Source organism: Pteropus vampyrus, unplaced genomic scaffold (assembly GCF_000151845.1).
Source record: "Pteropus vampyrus isolate Shadow unplaced genomic scaffold, Pvam_2.0 Scaffold6, whole genome shotgun sequence".
Classification (NCBI taxonomy): Eukaryota; Metazoa; Chordata; class Mammalia; order Chiroptera; family Pteropodidae; genus Pteropus; species Pteropus vampyrus.
Window position 1 is genome coordinate 14,841,559 of NW_011888787.1, and position 12,681 is coordinate 14,854,239.

Here is a 12,681-nt window from a genome sequence, read left to right on the forward strand (position 1 = left end):
TCTTAGGAAATAAAGTGTATGATGCTCAAAAAAAAAAAAAAAAAACACATATGAAAAGATTTTCCCTTGGAGTCTCAAAATCGGTTGACGGTAGTAAGACTGAACGGAGATAAAATGACAAATTCTACCACTATTTTAGGTTCTTGGATCTCAGAAAGTAAACATATATGTGCTTGGATTAATAGTTTCCTCTTGGGAGCCATCTCCAGTGAAATACAGGCACATTATTACATAATTTAGAAGAATATCTTATATGTTCATTTATAAATAGAATTGAAGAAAAACAGCCAAATTAAACTATATAAAATCCAAGTTCATAGTGACTGGGAAATGCCTAATGTAGGTGGAAGGTAAAAAGCAGAATTATTGGCCTCTGGAGATTGTGATAAAAGTAAAGTGGGACTTTAAAAAATAGTGAATTATCTAGATTTTTATTCTAATTCTAGTTTAGCAAGTATTGAGTATATTTTATGTTCTTGACATTGCAATGAGTGCCAGAAATGTAAAGATGAAAGACACTTGCCCTGTCGCCAGGAAGCACACAGTCTAATGGGTGACATCAAGGCAAGAGAATCTAATATGCCTTAAAAAAAAAAAAAATCTTCATTCATGAAGGTATTCTAGGCTGCAGGTAAAGGACTTTAACCTGTTCGTGCATTAGCCACATTTTTATTATCATAGACATCCCCACATTTATAATTTCCATCATTTTATTGACAACGTGCTTTAATATGAATTATTTTATGTTCTGTTAAAAGAAAATTTTCCACAGAGAATTTACTCATCTAGTACGTTTTTATTCAGTGATTCATGAATCAGGCAGCATCAAATCTAGCAACTCGAAAAAAGTTCTGAAGAGCTAACAAGATGAGATCTTTATAGGCCAAAGCCAGCAGGAAGGAGGAAGTTGTAATGGCGTTTTCTGATTGGTTGAAGCAGAGGTGCTCTCCTTATACGGAGCAAAGGGATGTCTCAGAGCCGAGTCAGCTCTGAGAGCAGAGAATAAAACTTAACTTTCGTGGGGCTTTCCGTGAGTGACTCCATCTTGGGCTTAATCTGGCTACTTTCACAGTACCCTTCGCAACAGTTCTATCAAATAAACGAGCATCGACGTTATCTCAGATTTGGAAGTCATGTTAAACATCTTAAAAGTCTGTTCTTGGTCCTGAACACACATGGCGTTATATTCTTAAAGCCAGGTTGAGGCCTAACAGGAAAGAGTGCTGCAAATGATTAAAAATGCCTGTCAGGGCACACGGGGACAGTGTCTTGGATTCGCTAATCCTTTTCTGTCCTATTCATAGCTGTTTTCAAAAGACTAATGGTATTAATTACTCCTTAGTAGTTTCCTGCGGCATGCTGAATATTTCATGCTGAATAAGTGGTCTTATGTCTCTCGGTCCAGATAATTCCAGTCTAGAATAAATTCCAGTACTTATTTCTTAGCTCCATTGTGCCCTTCTCTAAAGAATCAAATTATTTCACTAAGTCCACGGTGTTATTCTAATTCTCTGAGTTTTTCAAAGTGAATGATAAATTTTGTAAGTGTTTTTAAATATTTCATAGTAGTGAACCAAAGAGAGCTCAATAAAAGTTTTATTTTTCTTTTCACTGATATCAGTATAACATTATGACTCACCAAGGTTTTATTTTGCTTCTGGCCACTCCTTTGCCCTCACTTTCATCTTTTACTAAGTGGTTCCTACTTCCCTACCTACCAACACTAACGATTTCTCAAGTATTTCCAACAGCATATTTTCCCATAAAACGTTTTTTTTTTTTAATAAAATCTGAAGTTTGTGGAAGAAAATTCCTGTATGCATTTTAAAAATACAAATTCTAACACTATTTTAAAACACTCGATTATTTTTTATATGTGGAGACTTTCTTTGCATACTAACATTAAAGAAGGAACCCAGATTATTAACCTGGATTCATCCTAATAAACATCATTAAAATCAGCGAAGTAGACATTTAGTCATTTCTCCCCCAGCTATACCAAGAGATGGTGATTACTCAGCATCTGAACGTGTGGTTTAAATTAAACTGACTACTATGGAGGACTGCTGAGAAAGCACACAAACCCCCAGCATGAAAGAATTCCTACAGAAGAACACAAACAGCATGACTCCACTCTACTCATTCTTCTCCCAATTCCATAATCAGTATTTTAAAAATATGTCTTAGAAGCTTTAATACTCGAATTTGAACCTATTACTCTGATGCTGCCACAGCCATTTCTCCCTCCTTTAGCCTCTATAAGACTGTATTCAGGTCCTTATCCTCTATTATACAGTATCATGCATAGTAAGTACTCAGTAGGCGATGATTTTTTGAACTAGAAAGAAATTTTTAGGTGATAAATATGCTTAAGTAAAGAATTGCATTTCTGGGAAACTTCTTCAAGAAACCAGTTTTATGCAAAAGGTGAATGCTATAATATCATTTATGATAGTAAGCCATTTAAAACTATATAAATGTTTAACAATAGGAGATGGGTGATAAACTATGGTATGGCTAAATGACTGAATTTATGACAGGCATTAAAATCAATGTTTAGTGTAAAAATGATTTTTTTAATATCAAGTGAAAAAAGTGATAAATGATTTTGATATGGGCCATCGCTTGCAAAATTCTTAATCTTTTTAGTAAACCTAGTCAAGTCTTTTCTTTCCTCCCTTCTTTGGAGAAAGACCAAATTCCCTCAAACTTAGATAATTACCTTGAAACTGGTAACTCAGGCCTCTACTGACTGACAAGGATCACTGAAAATCAGCATTCTTTTTAGCCCATTATAAAGCAAGAAGGGCTTTAGTCCAAAACAGGGCCCTTGGAGTCCAAGAAGGGAGGGGACCTTTTATCCGTTTTTTTTTCTTTCTTCTACGAATATTAATCAAGTCCGATTTCTTTTACCTGCTTGATAGGCGAATCGATAACAGAAATGTAACTAGATATGTGATTCAAGTAACAAGTTTGTACCTTTTACCTTGTCTAGGAACAGAGGTGGCACTTCTGCAGGAAACCTGAGGCCCCATCCTAAGGCAGAAAGGGAAAGAGCTCCATGAAACCCGATAGGAAGAGACTGTGACCCTCCTCAGCAGGAAGCAGATACAGAGGAAGAGACCTCTGTTCCTCAGCATCCATCCTAATAATAAGGGATTCATGGCTCTTAGAAAAGGGTTAGGCAGGAAAGTTAGATAGGGAGTTTTGGGTCTGCCTGCAAAGATACTGAGGTCGTCCTATCCTAGAAAGGGTCCGCCCCAGTCTGCCCACCATTAAACAAGCCAGAAGGCATTTTTGGGCTAAAAGTAACTCATACAAGGAAACAAGCAAGCAGGTAATTGGGTTCTAGTTTCAGCCGGTCACTCGCGCCTGCGCAATGAAGCCCCAATGACCCTCAACACACCTGAGCCTCATTATACCATCATTATAATATGATGCATATGCTCGGAAGTTCATTAACATCATTATAACAGACTGAATTCTGGGAATGAATGTGCTCAGAACGCAAATGATGAGTCGCTGAATCCCGTCAATCTTAGCTGTCAATCAAGGAAGCCCACTCCTCTAAGAAAAGTAACTGCCCACAGCAAATAGGGATAAAAACCCCAAAGGCTGTGTTATGTGCCTATGAGCCCTTGAGCCTTTTGAGCTGCTCTTCTCTTGCCTGTGTTGCTTTACTTTCCCTTCTAATAAAGCTCTTCTTTTCTGTTGTATTTCGGTGTCTTGCTTCATTCTTTGTTCGAGACATCAAGAACTTGGACAAGGCGTTGAGAGGAGAACTCCACTCTCTGGTAACAATTTTATATAGTATTATATAAATGTGATTTTTCATACAAATATTTTTTACACGTAAGGTTTGAAACTTCCCCAACTGAGGAATAATTTTTCTGTGTGAGTCCCATATGTTAAATGATTCCAGCTGCGGACCGCTGGGGCGTCACAGATGGGGCATCACAGATGGGGCATCACAGATGGGGCTTTTCTTTTTCTGGCTTCAGGGCAGAGACCAGCAGGGGCCACGCACCCAATGACTGAGAAAACGAGGCCTCAACAGGAATACGCCATTGAAAGGGTTTTCAAAATGATGACAATGTTTACATAGAAAGACGTTTATTCCATGATTTGTGTAATAGAACATAATAGCAATGTCAAAGAAAAACACCTATTTTTTGTTTTCTGCTGTAAAACTGCACATTTACCTTTCATTACAGCACACTCCCAGTTCCTGTGAGCAGGGGTGCGAGAAATAGAAAAGGCTATGCGTTCCTAAGTGTACTCATTTTCTGACCGGATTTATTGATGTAAAATTACAACAAACACCACATATTTGAAGTATATGACTGGATGGGTTCGGACGTATGTGTACACACAGGCAACCATTAACAATCAAGGTGACAAACATATCTATCTCTCCCAATGATTTCCTTCTACCTTTTTATAAATCCTGTCTGTCACCTCTCCTCATTCCACCCACTTATCCTGACCCCAAATTAGTTTGTCACTATAGGTTATAGACTAATCTGTCACTGTGGATTGGTTTGCACTTCCTAGAATGTGGTATAAATAGTTACGAGTATGCTATTTTTACTTGCTTCATTCACTCAGCATGATTATCTGGAGATTAATCCATGCTGTAGAATGTATCAAGAGTTCATTCATTTTTATTGCTGAACAGTATTCCATTATATGAAGGTTTGCATAGAATAATGATATTACATACATGTATAAAATATTATAAATAATATTTATTACATAAAATATGTAAATAAAACTATTACATGCATGTATAACATAAACATACGACAGTTTGTTTATTCACCTGTTTAGAGATCTTGGCATTTAAATATAAAGCTCTTTTGAACAGTTCTATACAGATCTTTGTCTGGACATAGATTTATTTCTCTCGTGTAAATATCTAGGAGTGGAATGGCTAGGTCATATGTTAGGGGTATGTGTCACTTTTTAAGAAACTGCCAAACTGTTTTCCAAAGTGGCTGTATTATTTCATATTCTCATCAGCAGTGTCTGAGGGTTCCAGTTACTCCATATACCTGTCAGCATTTGGGATGCTCAGTCTTTTTAATTTTAGCATGTGTAGTTTGCCTCTACACATCTAATAGCTGTGCAATGGTATCTCATTGTGGTTCTTATTTGCACATTTTTAGTGATGAATGGCGCTGCGTATTGTTGCATTTGCTTATTTGCCACAGTAGTATAACTCTTTTGGTCTATTCAAATACTTGCCAATATTTTTTAAATTAGAGTTTTTTAAAATTGAGTTTTGAAAGGTTTTTATACATTTTGGATATAAGCTCATCATATAAATGATTTTAAGAATTTTCTCTTTATCACTAGTTTTTGACAATTGGATCATGATGAGATTTGAAGTTTTTTTTTTTTTTTTCTGTTTGAGATTCATTGAGAGTCTTGGATCTGTGGATTCGTAGAGTTTGTCAAATTTGGAAAAATTTCAGCCTTTATTGCTTCAGTTTCTTTGTTTTCTATCCCTGTCTCCTTTCTTTGGGTGTACCGAATACAATTATATTAGCCACTTGTAATTGTCTCATATCTCACTGACATTGTTCTGTTTTTGTTTTTTGTTTTTACAAAATTTTCCTTTATCTCCATGATTCATCTTCGTAGTTTCTATTCCCAAGGCTTCATGCTTCCCAATTTTTACATCTGCACTGTTGCATTTTTCATGATCCCATTCAGTCATGTCAAACATTTCAGTTCACATTTATGGAAATGCAATTTTGCTTTATTTTTATTTCTTCCATGTTTATGTTTAACTGTTGAATATATAGTTATGGTAAGCATCTTAATGTTTTTATTTGCTAATTTTAACATTTGCGTCAACTGTGGCTTTCAACTTTTCCCTCATTATAACTCATATTTTTCTACTATTTTGCCTGTTCGATCATTTGTTATTGAATTCCAGACATTGTGAACTTTACTTTGTTAGATGCTGGATATTTTTGTATTGTCATAAATACTCTTGAGCTTTGCTCTGGATCACAGTTAATTTACTTAGATACTGTTAGATCTTGGTTTTAAGATTTGTTAGGCAAGACTGGAGAAGTGTTTAAAACTAATTATTTTCTACTATTGATGAAGACATGTCAGTGATTTTCACCTGATACCCTATGAATCATGATGTTTTCCAGTCTGGCTGGTGGGAAAAGAGGCTCTTTTTAGCTCCGAGGCACTGCCAGGCACCATCACCTTTAAACTATTTAGGTAGTCCTTCCCTGGCCTTGGGTAGTTCTCTCACGCCCAGGCACTTATCAGTACTCTGCTAAAAAGATGAAGACGCCTGCCCGGCTCTCTGAGTGTTCTTTCTGTGCAGCTCTCTCTCCTCTCCAGTTCTTTTTAGAGGCAAACTGCACATCTTTTTGTCCTCAAACTCTCAACTCTGTCCCTTTGACTCAGAGCATTGGCCCAGCTCTGCTTGGGTTCTCTCCCCATATTCTAAAGCCTGGAAATCCCTTCAAGGTGGTAAGCTAGAGAAATCATAGGGTACACATTTCCCTCCATCTGCTGGGGATCACTGTCTCATATTACCTGATGCTAGTGCCTTGAAAACTCTTGTTCCATATATTTGGTAGCAACCTTAAGTGACATATATAAGTAGCAACCTCAAGTGACATTCAATAAATAATTACTATATTTATGCTGGGTTTACATGGCACTTCCTGTCACTGAAATGCCAGTAAGCATTACAGTACCAATACGCCTGCTTAAGGCGTCTTCCTAATAGCAAGAATTTGTGCTTAGAAGGTTATTTTGTGGATTAGGAGGCTTCAACAAAGATAGGTTTATTTATTTTGTCAGGCTGGGCAGTAATTTTGTCCCCAGTTTCTCTGTCTTAGTTGAAAGTGGGTATCCCTACATGTATTCATTCTGCTTCTAAGGGACAAGAAAAAGCCCAGAATTCTGAGTAGTCAGTAAGCAGCTATAATGTCCATACAGTTACGGAGACTCAAACATTACTCTGTGAAATAACCCACTATGAAAGAAAAAATTGTCTTTGACCTGAATTGTTGTTGTCGTTTAATGGGCATTGCTTTCAGTAAATATTTTGCACTTTATTCTTTAAATTTCTTCTTAACATAACACTTTCATACTATTCTTGAATAGCTATAGTTGTTAAACTGCCACGTGTTAATTTTGTTTTTCTCTGCCAACTTAAAGCTCTTCTTGATAGTTTACAGAGATAAATCTAGAAGTTATTCATTTTACATTTCTTTTTAAAAAATTCAGGTGTTTTCATGGAAACGATTTTAGAAGAATACACAAGGAAAAACATAATAAAACAATAGAAATATTTTTATAATAAAGACAACATAATTTTTGTGTGGATAAAATACAACTTATAGAACTGTACTTGCAGGTAAAATCACTTAACTGCTTTACCTGAGTTGCTTGCTTGGTTGTCTCAAACTCCCTAGCAATTCAATTAAATCAGCTGGACCATTACATACTATGAAACTGGCAGATTGTTTCACTGAATTGACTCACTGAGTCAATAAAAAAATGGTTGAACTGGTTGTAAATGGAGCCATAAAACAACCTGGGAATAGCAGTCTCATGTTGGGCGCTATGGCTTCTGAAGAGCACTCAGAAAACATTTGTGAATCCTTTCTCTTCCTGTATTGTTTTTACCAAAGGACTTTGAAGTTACGAGGGTATTAAAACTCTTTTGATCTAAGGTGTCTTTGTTATTTGAGGAAAATGGATCAGGGTTGTAAATAGTCTGTGGCACGCCTTGTTTACACAATAGTACAGAGTGAGGAAATTGCAATTGGAATTTAGAACAATCCCATTTGCATCGAAAACAGAACACTCAAATTAAACACGCACTGGTAAGAAACTGGCCTAATATTTACCCAGTGACCACTATAAAGCTGAAATAGAAACCTCAATTGACATTCAATAAATAGATTAGTACATTTATGCTGGATTTACAAAGTATTTATAGCACTGTTTGTCATTAAAATGTCAGTAAGCATTAGTACCAATAGGCCTGCTTAAAACTCCTTCCTAATGGCAAAAATTGAGAATTTTGCTTAGAATGTAATTTTGTGGAGACTTTGACAAAGATTAGCTTGGAAAAACAGCACGTTTTTTTTTTTTTTGAAATCTTGTAGGTTAAAATGGCATTGACAGTTGCCCCTTCACTATTCCAGTTTCTCCCCTAACTCTGCATGTTTTGGTTGAGAAAGAAACAATACAGGCTGAACTGAGCATTAGAAAGGAAATGACATGGGCTAAGATGGGGCCTGGGGTAAGGGTAAACTGCAATTGAAATGCGATGTCTCGTAGACACTTAATTTTAAAGTTAGAAAATACGTTCCCTAATTTTGCAGATATTCTAGGAAGTAAAGCTACTTCACAGGAAGATAGGATAAAAACCCATCCAAAGCAGATCTATTGTTAATTCTCAAAGTCTTATCTGGGAGATTATCACCAAATTTGTTGACACTATCGTTTCCTTCTTTTACTGCCCAGTAGGAATTCTAAAGCTGAAAGACACTGGCTGTGGCTGGCAGCAGTGCCCCTTCTTCCCTCTTCATCTTGGGGCTGACACTCGCTCCTTTTTCCAAGGGACTTTGCTGGGAGAACTCCTCTGCTCTCCACCACTGTAGATTTAATGCTCAGGGAAAAGCTAAGAGCCTTGTGCTTATTAAAAAACAAACAAAATCCTGAAGGCTGTTTAGGGTCACGATTCAGAGCAGACTTAGGTGTGAATCACACGATTGTTGTGCAAGATTGTACCAGCTATTTCACTTCTCCAAGCCCCACTTTCCTTATCTGAAAAAATGTAATAATTGTTTTGGTCTCATTATATCAAATAAAGACTAATCACATGTCAAGCGTTTGACTGCATCTGTCAAAAAATATCCTTTCTTACTATATAATCAAATAGGAGTGTCCATCCCATTTTTTTTTTTTTAACCTGTAAGAGCATTGTGATCTGGTAGCCCTTTATTGTACTCAATATTCACAATGGAAATAATATTTTTGTAGCTCACACACTCATTGAGGCAACCAAGCTTTCACACATCAAATGTGAAGTATTGTAAACACATCTTATCAGAATCAATACTATGTTGTGACTCAAGTTCTCTTTCAAATTTATCTGGGGCCACAGGCTTCTCCAAGGGTTGTGGGCTTAGAAATACAGCAGCAGTGGTGCTTCAAAGCCAGTGTGCAGGTGATAGCAGTGACCCATAAGTATCTGGAATTGGTGAGATGACTTTCTCTACCTCTTCGACCCTCTTTACAGCCGCCCCCCGCCCCCTCCGCCTGCACCATTTTTTTTTTTTCCTTCAGACAAGCTGGATTCAAAGGACTGGGAGCCATGTGCCCAGTTAATAACAGCTCTTGAATGGTTGATATAGAAGTTGAAACAGGGAGGACAAGCTGGTAAGTGAAAAGTTTGAGAATGATTGAATCAATTCAATTTTAAGTGTCTTTTGGCTCCTTGTACTAGAACCAGAGAAATGTATTTTGAAATAGTGTAGAAATACATTATTTTCTGCTTATTTATTTCTAAAGATCTTTTGATGAATGAATTATTAAATTAATGAATGAACATCAGGAAGATGGAACAGTTTTAGTCTTTTCTATAAGATTCATTTGGACATGCTGCGGAATAAATGGCTCTCGGTCTTCGAAAAGTGTGTTCTTCCCGCAGTGCGCCTCTTTTACTGCTGTGCTGCATGTGACACAAAACACAATTAGTCTTTCAATTGGGCTCTGCATTTTTCTGATCTTCTAACAACTGGGTGTCACATATCTCAATGTATAACCACCCACTCACAACAAGATTATACATTAGACTCTTTGTTATCTACTTTTATGAAAGATTTCTGAAAGCTAAAAAGAATAAATTAACTGCACCAAGTCTGTGATAAAGTTTCTTTCTCTATCTGATTGTTAATAATATTTCCACAATTGTACAGTTAACCCCATCAAGGAGAAGCCCATTTACATGATCCTAAGAGGAGGTCACTGGATGTTACATAACATACACTTGACTCTTGGGGCTATATATTTGTATTTACTCTAAACTAAATATTATAATAGTGTCTGAGAGCAAGCTGTAAAATAGAGTAAATCTCTCTGAATATAATGTAAACACAAATCCAGAATGCAAAATCATATATAACATTTTCATTTAAATTTCTCATATTTTAATGATCTCCCATGTAAGTTCCTCTCTAAGTGGCATTTCAGTGTTAACATTCCTTTGTCCATACTTTGTAGAAATGTGTAGACTGGTGAATGCTTATAATCAAAGATGGTGTCTATCTTTTTCATCATTAACTTCACCACTGATGAGAGTGGCTGGCATAAATACGTACTCGAAAGATACTTATATTGAATAAAACTACAAAAATCAGAAACTGAAATATGAAGATTAATGCATATTTTAAATAAGAATAATAGCTATAATATTTAGAGTAGTCTTGACATTCCAGGCTGCTTCATGTACATTATATCTTTGCAAAGTCATAAATACATAAAAATGTGCTTTCATGATGATTTTAAGGATAAGCGGAATTTGAAATACCTTTTACTTCTGTCATTTAACATAATTAGTGTAGAAAGGCAGAGGATATATCAGTTTTATGCAGCATCCGACCACTTATTATGCCATCACCTCTCCACATACTATTGCAGTGGTTTCACAGGGCACTTCTCTGCTTCTTCATCTTACCTCCTACTAATAAGCCCTCTAAAACATGAGTGAGGATATGTCCCTTCTCTGCTCAGAACTCTCCAATGATATGCCTTTTATCTAAGAATAAAATCTAAAGTGCAAAAGAAAAAAAAAAATCTGAAGTGCTTTCCTTGGCCTACAGAGCCCCCACCGTCAGTCACCTACAGCCTCTCCAGGCACATCCCAGCACTCCTCCGCTCCCTGAGCTCCAGCCGCGACTGTCCTCGAAGAACGATGTAGCCTCTGGAATAATGAAAACATAAATTTCTGTTGTTTAAACTATCTTATCTGTGATATTTTGTTATGGGAGCCCTGGCGAACTGATTTAACATTTTTATACGAAAAAGAAAACTACGGCGATGCTCAGAATAATTAGTAAATATGCCCAAGATCACACAGATAATAAATGACTGATTTAGGGAGTGGCTCCATAGTGTAGTGGTTAGAATGTCTGCTTTACACGCAGGAGGTCCTAGGTTTGCGTCCCAGGGGCGCCAGGCCCCAGGTGCACCTGGCTCTGGGTGCACCTGTCCCTGGGTGCATCTGTTCCTGGGTGCGCCTGGTCCCCGGCGCACAAAGCGAGCCTGTGGGAGGAGACGCCCGGCCTTCAGAGATCCAGTTCTTAAAAAGAGAAACTGCAACATCCATAGGTCAGGAGTGGAAGTGGAGGGGAGGTGGAATTAACGAGGGGAAAAAAAAATGAAACAAATGACTGATTTAAATCCAGATCTTAACCTCAGAGCCCTCACTCTTAAACATCAGTTAAGAGAGTATTTGCTCTCTTATCTGCATAACTAGATGTTAAGTACTCCTGAGGTTTTGAACATATTCGCATACTAGGTAGTCAATAATTAATAACTGGTGATAAATTTGTTGATCCGTCTCTTGAGGGATTGTCAAACAAATTAATACCTAGGTTTACCAGGCCTTCGAGGGAAATAAATGCTCCAAGTTTAAAGGGGGAAAAAATATGGGCATTTACTTCTTGAGTGACATAAATATGTGAGAATACTTTTGAGAATTTTTTTACTTTATGGGGCAGATTTTGAAAACTTACACTGACTTAGCAGCCCGAGCTGGCCCCAGAGCTGAGAATGAGGTTTACCGGGTGACAGCAATGTGAGAAGTGGGCACAAAACTCCCTGGGTCTCTGAACCATCATCAGTAGCAGGTGGTGAGCGGGCGCCTCACCTCAGGTCAGGGCGACTTGACACATTTTTTCCCTCTGAGGAGAGGGTTCTGTTTAGAAGATTTGGGAAATGTTTTTTCAGCTTAGTAATGGTTGGGCTGTAATTTACTCAAAATGGATAGAAAGCAGTTAAAGAAGAGAAGCATCTTCATGTAGACCATAAATGTAAAAAGTTATCAATACCAATTGGGAAGGAGGGAAAATTCATATCAGAAAAAACAAATTAGGCATTATCCCTCCCTAAATTATTATATGTAATCTATAATATATAAATCTATTAATATATATAGATATAGATATATACACACACACACATATCCCAGATACTGGAGACCTTTAATTTTTAATTAAGCTTCTCCCTCCCTGCCTCATGTGTACAAGATAATAAGTAAAAACCGATTTAAAAATTATTTTAAAATATTGTTTTAAATTAAATTTTATAAAAGAATCAAGTTTCTCTATTTTAAAAGCATTTTCTTTGGATGAGTATTTTACACTGAGCTTGTGCTGACGAACAAGAACCAAGTGCCAAAACAGTTTTCTGGAACGGAGCCAGAGAACCATTAAGTGAAGAAACTTCCCACTCTTTTCTACCACCGGCCAGTCACTTACCCGAAGTAACTAAGGAAGGTGGTATTCAGTGTATACTGTGTGCGGTAAAGGCAGCAAGACACTGTATATTAGGCAGGAAGTAATGGAAAAGAAGGAGATTAATTTAAAACAATATTTGCCTAAGGAGATGAGAGAAGAGATGAACAGC